This window comes from Pristiophorus japonicus, chromosome 5, assembly GCF_044704955.1.
Source record: "Pristiophorus japonicus isolate sPriJap1 chromosome 5, sPriJap1.hap1, whole genome shotgun sequence".
NCBI classification, from domain to species: Eukaryota; Metazoa; Chordata; class Chondrichthyes; family Pristiophoridae; genus Pristiophorus; species Pristiophorus japonicus.
Window position 1 is genome coordinate 188,443,657 of NC_091981.1, and position 7,222 is coordinate 188,450,878.

The following is a 7,222-nucleotide window of genomic DNA, read 5'->3' on the forward strand; positions in this document are numbered from 1 at the left end:
GAGATACCTCGCTCCAGCAATTTCTGGGCCAGTGTGTAAACATTCTACTGGTCTATTTCTTTATGCATTTTGCTTCACATTTGGCATGGGTTTGGCACATGGGGTTGTGTGTGGGGTATGGAGGGCCTCCGAATGGTCATGGTGCTCAGGGCCCTGAGAATGTTTTTTCTGGCTTTGGTTACGGCAGCCGATCGGAAGAATCCCTGAGGAGGCTCCCGGCAATAGTTTTCAGCGAATGAACTACAGTGACAAATGTTTGCTGTTCATTTGTAGGCAGCACTACTTTACCAGACATTGTGCCCCATTTCAGTTTGTAACAAGTGACGGCTCAAATACAGGAATGGTCCCTTTGGCTGGGTATAAGCGAAAGGCGTGGTGCAGCCTGAAAATGGTAACAACCAGGAACGCGGATGCACCAATCGGGAGAGCAGCACACAGATTATTTTGGTGTTGCTCTTCTAAAGCCCAGGATTTGATGCAAAAGTGTCTGAAATAAAAGACTGACATGTGATAAGATAGTGAGATTCTACCATCCTTTCCAGACTAAATGTGAATTTGGTAACCAGCAAGTTTCTGGTACATGGCACGACATTGGTTGTTACTTTCTTTAGCCTGTGACTTTGGCAGCTGTCAGCTGAGTGCTGACTCCAGTATTTTACACCATGTTATATCAAGTGTCATCATCATAGGCTATCCCTCAGAGTCAAGGATAACTTGCTTCCACTCTAAAAATGAGTTCTCAGGTGACTGAGGAGTCCAATGTGGAACCGACAGTCTCTGTCACAGGTGGGGCATACAGTGGTTGAAGGAAAGGGTGGTCGGGGAGCCTGGGTTGACACACGCTCCTTATGCTGTCTACGATTCTTTCTGCTTGTTCTCGATGATGGGACTCGAGGTGCTCAGTGCCCTCAAGAGTACTTAAGGTGTTACTCCCACCCCATACACAACACATGGTCTCGAAGAGAACAAGTTTTGGATAATTCCTGGAATACAGACTTCGATCAGTTCCATGGAAAGGATCTTGTCTCGGAAGATCAGGAAGTAAAATCAGTTTGGGTGGAGATAAGAATCAATTTTATTTTCTCCTGTTTCCATAGGTTTTATGCATAATTGCCAAGGGGAGGTGTTGGTAACCTGATTCCAGCCTACTGTCAATACCCGTCTGACCCAGCCATCTGAGGGAACATGGCAGCAGTACAGATGCTACTTTGATGGACACCTACTGAGCTCAGTGAACATTAATACTAAATCTAGAATCTAGCTAAAGTAAAATAAATGATCATTTCTGAATTATTATCCATTGAAAAAAGATGTTGTGCAGGAAAACCATGACAAAAAGTATACAAGTTAGAGATTTGTAGATTTATATACATGACTGGCATTCACAGGACATGTTAAAACGTATTGCTACTTGAAGACATGATAAGTTCTTCCATTGCATATGATTTTTAGTAAAGTCATAGCAGTAGCTATCCTACTTGTTCAATTGGTATAGTTGAAAATGCTACTATTGGGCCCAAATTTGGCCAGTACACATTTCTGGCGCACTCACCAGAGGTGCGCTGCTTTTGTAGAACGCCAAAAATCTTCGGGTCGAGTTTGGCCACTCCCCAACCTCCCCTCAATGATGGCGTAGCATGGCAAATGGATTCGGGGGCGGAGCCAGGTCATGGCACTGAAAACAGTGCCAGGAACTCTGCACATGTGCGCTAGGGTGTGCACGCATGCGCAGTAGCTCCTCGCCCCCAGAATCTGTGAGATTGTGCTGTAGGCTGTGTGGGAAGGGCCAAAGCATGCCACCCCTATCCCTGGCTGAATGGGCTCCTTCATCGGCGGCCTGCTGCCTTCCCGGATTGTATTTTGGTAGGACTTCTATTTTTTATTTCCTATTGATTGATTGATTGATTGCTTATTACTTTGGTCTTGGTGCTTTAGGTGCAGAGTTCCTTCTATTTTTTGTTTGTTTATTAATTGCTTATTACTTTTTGTACTTTGTTTAGTGCTTTGCAAGTCTTGGTGCTTTAGGAGCAGGGTTTCTTCTATTTTTTAGTTGTTAATTAATTGTGTTGTATATGCAGACTATAGATATACTCTCTGTGTAGTCACTGTATAGTTGCATAAGATGGAGATTTGTTACCTGATTTACTATCGATAAGGGTTACACTGTGTATATACTATGCTGGCACCACTAGAGGGTGCAACTTGTGGAGACCGGGGTTTCCTGCCCCTGTGGTAGAGGCTGTCCACCAGAGGGCATTGCGGTGGGAGACCTGAGGGTCACCTGCATAGGTGTGCAGGGCCCAGTATAAAAGGCTGCCCACAATGCTTCTGTCTCATTCTGGAGTCACGAATAAAGGACCAAGATCACTACAGTTTGAGTACAACAGATTGCCTTGTGGAGTCATTAATAAGTGCATTACTGACCTAACAACTGGCGATGAGAATATGGACTTTCATGCGATTATGGCTACCTTTGGCACACTAAAAGACTTTGCAGAGGGTGATGATTGGGATGCCTTCACAGAAAGGCTTGAGCAATATTTCGTGGCAAACGACCTGGCAGGGGAGACGGACACATTGGTGGAGAAGCGCAAGGCTATACTGCTGATCAGTTAGGTCCGAGGTCTACCGCCTCGTCAGGGACTTGCTGGCACCCACAAAGGCCAAGGATAAGACATACGATGAGCTGACTGAACTAATTCGCAACCAACTGAAACCAAAACAGAGCATCTTCACTGACAAGCACAGATTCTACACTCACCGCAGACCTGAGGGCCAGGAGATTGCAAAATATGCTGCTGACCTCAGGAGACTTGCGGCACCATGTGATTTCGGCACGCACCTGAATGAAGCATTGCGAGACATCTTCATTATGGGAATTGGCCACGAGGGCCTCCTTCACAAGCTATTATCTGCCGACACCACAGTCAACCTGCAGAAAGCCATCAGCATGTCAGGCATTCATGACCTCGACCTACAGCACCAAGCAAATTATACATCCTGTGGACTCAAACCCGGCAAATACTGTACACAGAATGGTGCCTTTCACAGGCAAGACTGTAGAACGTGGCTCTGCCCAGGGCAGAGAGCACAGACCTCAGTGTTCCAGAACTCAGAGTCCGCCGAGAGGTTCTAATCGAGTTGCACCATGTTGGCGTTGCGAAGGAAACCATAGGGCTCACCAGTGTCGGTTTGCTGAGTATGTATGCAAAGCCTGTAACACGAAGGGCCACCTCCAGCATATGTGTAAAAGAAAAATGACTCACCATCTAGCAGAGGAGTCGGTAGTTAACTTTGAATCCAGCGGGGAGTATAATGATTTGGCCAGAGAGGCAGCTCAGCCCCAAGAAGAAGTGTATGGAGTGTATACCTGCACTACCGATAGTGCTCCAGTGAAGATGGAAGTCGAGATAAACGGTGTTCCAGTCTTCATGGAAGTAGACACAGGAGTGAGCCAGTCAGTGATGAGCCAGGATGCCTTTGAGAGGCTATGGAACGAAAAACGACCTGAGCTGGTTCCAGTACAGGAAAAGTTGCGCACCTACACCAAGGAGCTGATCCCAGTCCTTGGTAGTGTGGATGAAGTGTAATCCATAATGGCGTGGTGCACAAGTTACCTCTGCGGATTGTTGCAGGTGATGGTCCAACACTACTCCGAAGAAGGTGGATGAGGAAGATCCAGTGGAAATGGGAAGACTTCTTCACTCCAGCAATCAATGACCCGCATGTGCAGAGGCAGAGCAAAACCTCACCTTCGCTTGGGCCAGGCACCAGAGAACAGACCAGCGCAGCACCTGAGGCACAGACCATCCATCACAACTGCGTGGCAATGATCCAACCGAACGACCTAAATCTGGATCCCGGCTCCAGTGGCAGAACTCCTGGGGAGGAAGATCGAATTCACAGGCACTCTTCCAGCTTTGGTGGCAGAATCATGGGAGAGAAGGATCAAGGCAGTCGACCTCGAGGACAGAAGCAAGATGGCATCCCTGCTGCAGCGTGGCTGAAAAAAAAGATAGCCACGGCCATATCACGAGGTGCAATGCTGAGGGACCAACAGGTGGTGTCTAACAAAGTATTCGATTGGGGTAAAGCCAGCAGGGTTCTCTTAAAGGAGACCTGCAACCAACTGAACTTAAAGAGACATTGTATGCATGCCAATCAATGTAACGAACCGATTAAGATTGTGAATAAAATGTTGTTGCGAGATGTCGGTACCAGTCCTAATGTAAAGAACAAAATATTGTTGAGAGATGTCAGGAATAGAGTGTCCCCAAAAGTAGCAAGCGAGCGAATTCGGGAGGGTAAAGGTGCTGATCCTGATACCCTGCCCCATGTCTATCCCACGCTGCAGGCACCCGATGGCACTATTTGCCACGGATCTGGAAACGAAAACGGCGCCAATACGCGCAGTCGGCCGCCGTTGCCCACGACTCTGGTGGAGACGGCACAGCCCCCAGATCGAGTCCCTACCTCGGCCATGTCCGGGAGCAAAAGGTCAGAACCAACGAGTTCCCCAAATGGGACCTGGAACAGCCAAGTTCCCAACACCATTAGCGAGCAGGCAGAAAATTCTGCAGCCCTTGAAGGAAGACAGGGAGGCCACACACATCTGTGGCTGTGTCCACCATTAGCCAATGGCAAAGGCCCTGAGTCCTGGCTAGGTGAGCGAACCAAGCCCACACCGCTTGCAGGGGGCGCAGCTTCGCTATCAGACGATTAGGACCCCATCCGGTTGCTCTGGAACCTGCGTCCTCGCATACCTGTATTGCTACCTCAGTACTTACCATGACTGAACCATGAATGCAATCTACCCAATCCTGGCGCATGACCGCAAAACGTTACGAATGTAAGTCACTTGAACCGAGGTATCACAATACAAACTGTAACTTCCTTTCTTTGTACTTGCACTGTATCTGATCATGTATGTTAACATAACGGGCCTGCTGCATGATCTCAATGTGGGGGAGGGGAAGGAAATGGATGGATGTCGCCCTGGACACACAGATAGATCACACCCAGAATCCACTGGAATCTCCACTGCATCATCGAACCATCCAAACTGGTAACACTACCCAACATTGTGGCAAAAGGACTTTGGGGTTAACAGGGAGAGAGCCAAGCCAAAGCACAGCCAAGATGCAAGGGCTATTGGTACTTAAGTCTGGGGAGCGCTAAGCCAGAGCACATAGTGCAAAGGTAATCAGCACAAAGGACTTGGGGGAGAATGATGTTATATATGCAGACTATAGATATACTCTCTGTGTAGTCACTGTATAGTTGCATAAGATGGAAAGTTGTTTACCTGATGTACTGTCAATAAGGTTTACACTGTGTATATACTATGCTGGCACCACTAGAGGGTGCAACTGGTGGAGACCGGTGTTTCCTGCCCCTGTGGCAGAGGCTGTCCACCAGAGGGCACTGCAGTGGGTGATCTGAGGGTCACCTGCATAGGTGTGCAGGGCCCAGTATAAAAGGCTGCCCACCATGCTTGTGCCTTAATCTGGAGTCATGAATAAAGGACCAAGGTCACTACAATTTTAGTACAACACATTGCCTCGTGGAGTCATTCACAAATGCATTACAGACCTAAGAAATTGCTGATTACTTTTTGTGCTTTGTTTCGTGCTTTGTAAGCCTTGGTGCTTTAGATGCAGGGTTCCTTCTATTTTTTATTTGTTAATTAATTGCTTATTACTTTTTGTGCTTTGTTTTGTGCTTTGTAAGTCTTGGTGCTAGGTGCAGGTCCTCTCAGCTTCCTTGTATTTTTTGTTTGTTATTGAATGCTTATGTTTGTGCTTTGTTTAGTGCTTGGTCCTTTAGAATGTACTTACCTGTGCTGATTTCTTAACTCTCCGCAAGGGTTTTCTGTGCGGTCACAAGTGGCCACATACGCTGGCCTAAGTTAGTTTGGTGCAATGATTAGCTGATCAAACTGGCTTAAATGGCCAAAACAGGCGAAGGTGGCTGGTAATGCCCCCTTTTGAAAAAAAAACTGAACTTAAAAAAAATCCTAACTGACTCATTTACACTGGCACAAATTAAATGTGCAGAATGGGTATTTTTAAGATACTCCAGAAAAATCAAGTTGCTCCAAAAAAAAACGCAGCAAATCCTGGCCAAATTTGGGCCCAAATTGAGAGCAACTTGAATTGTTAAGACTTTATTTTCCCTTCCTCTCCTGAAGATGCTGACTCTTGCTGGGCTTCAGTTCCAGTGGCATTGACCACCTTGCAGTACCTCATGTAAATGGCCATTCTTTCTGTGTCAGCTGACAGCCATGGCACTATTTGACTGTGGTAGGCATGACTGCTGTGCCTAATCCTGTCAGCTGTGCATAGTGACACCACTATTCGTGGCTAGAATGAAGATGATTGGGCAATTCCCCCCAGCCTGCAGACTACACTGCTGTAAGTGACTGGGATTGGTTTTGCACACATAATTTGTATTATGTAACTATCTTGCATTCACTGCATTTTGCTGGAGGAATCACCCTGCCTTTATCGGGAGATGTTGCTGACATTTCGGTCATGAGTTTGCTTTGCTGTAGTTCGTAGAGGTTCTTTGTAGTGCGCCATTTAAATAGACTCTGCTCAGCAAATAGACTTTGTTTGCTGTAAAATTGACTTTTCTGTGAGTCCTGCCATAAGTCTTGCCCCACGTCCAACTCATTGGCTCACACAATGGTGTCAATAATGTAATGTATCCATCTGTGAGTATAGGCACAGCTTTTACCTGGCAGGGGAGTAACCCTGATCACCCAGAGGGTGCTCCCAGATCGAGGCCAGCCCATTGCACTTGGGGTGTGCTGACTCCTGCGATGTTCCCAAATGCGGGATACTCGACTGCAAAATTTGTGGAGCTGTTGCATTGTGAGTGGCTTAGCCAGTTGCATGATGTTCACAAGACTCAGTGAAACCCCAGTCGGTTGAGTCTAGGTCATCCACGATGAGTTATGCAGTTGTGAGCCTAGTGGATGAACTGGTAATGTGCAGTGTGATTGGTAAATCTTTGTTAATAAACCAACTAGTTCTTAATAGCAATGTGTTGCTATGAATTCTTAAGCAAAGAATCCATGAAGCAAATATATTACAAATGGACACGCTGAATCCTCTATTAACCCTTTCCATTCATACATGTGCAGTTTCCAGAAGCAGCCATTGGAGAGTAATTACAAGCAGGGCCCCTTGTTAGTTTAGGGGTGTTGAAACCAATTATG

General features: G+C 46.6%; 1 non-coding gene across 1 annotated transcript; it reads left to right on the forward strand.

Moving 5' to 3' along the window:
• Positions 1–6,730: 6,730 nt before the first annotated feature.
• On the forward strand, positions 6,731–6,899 carry LOC139264980 (U1 spliceosomal RNA). The gene has a single exon (XR_011593457.1). It is a non-coding gene; the product is annotated as a U1 spliceosomal RNA (small nuclear RNA).
• Positions 6,900–7,222: the final 323 nt, after the last annotated feature.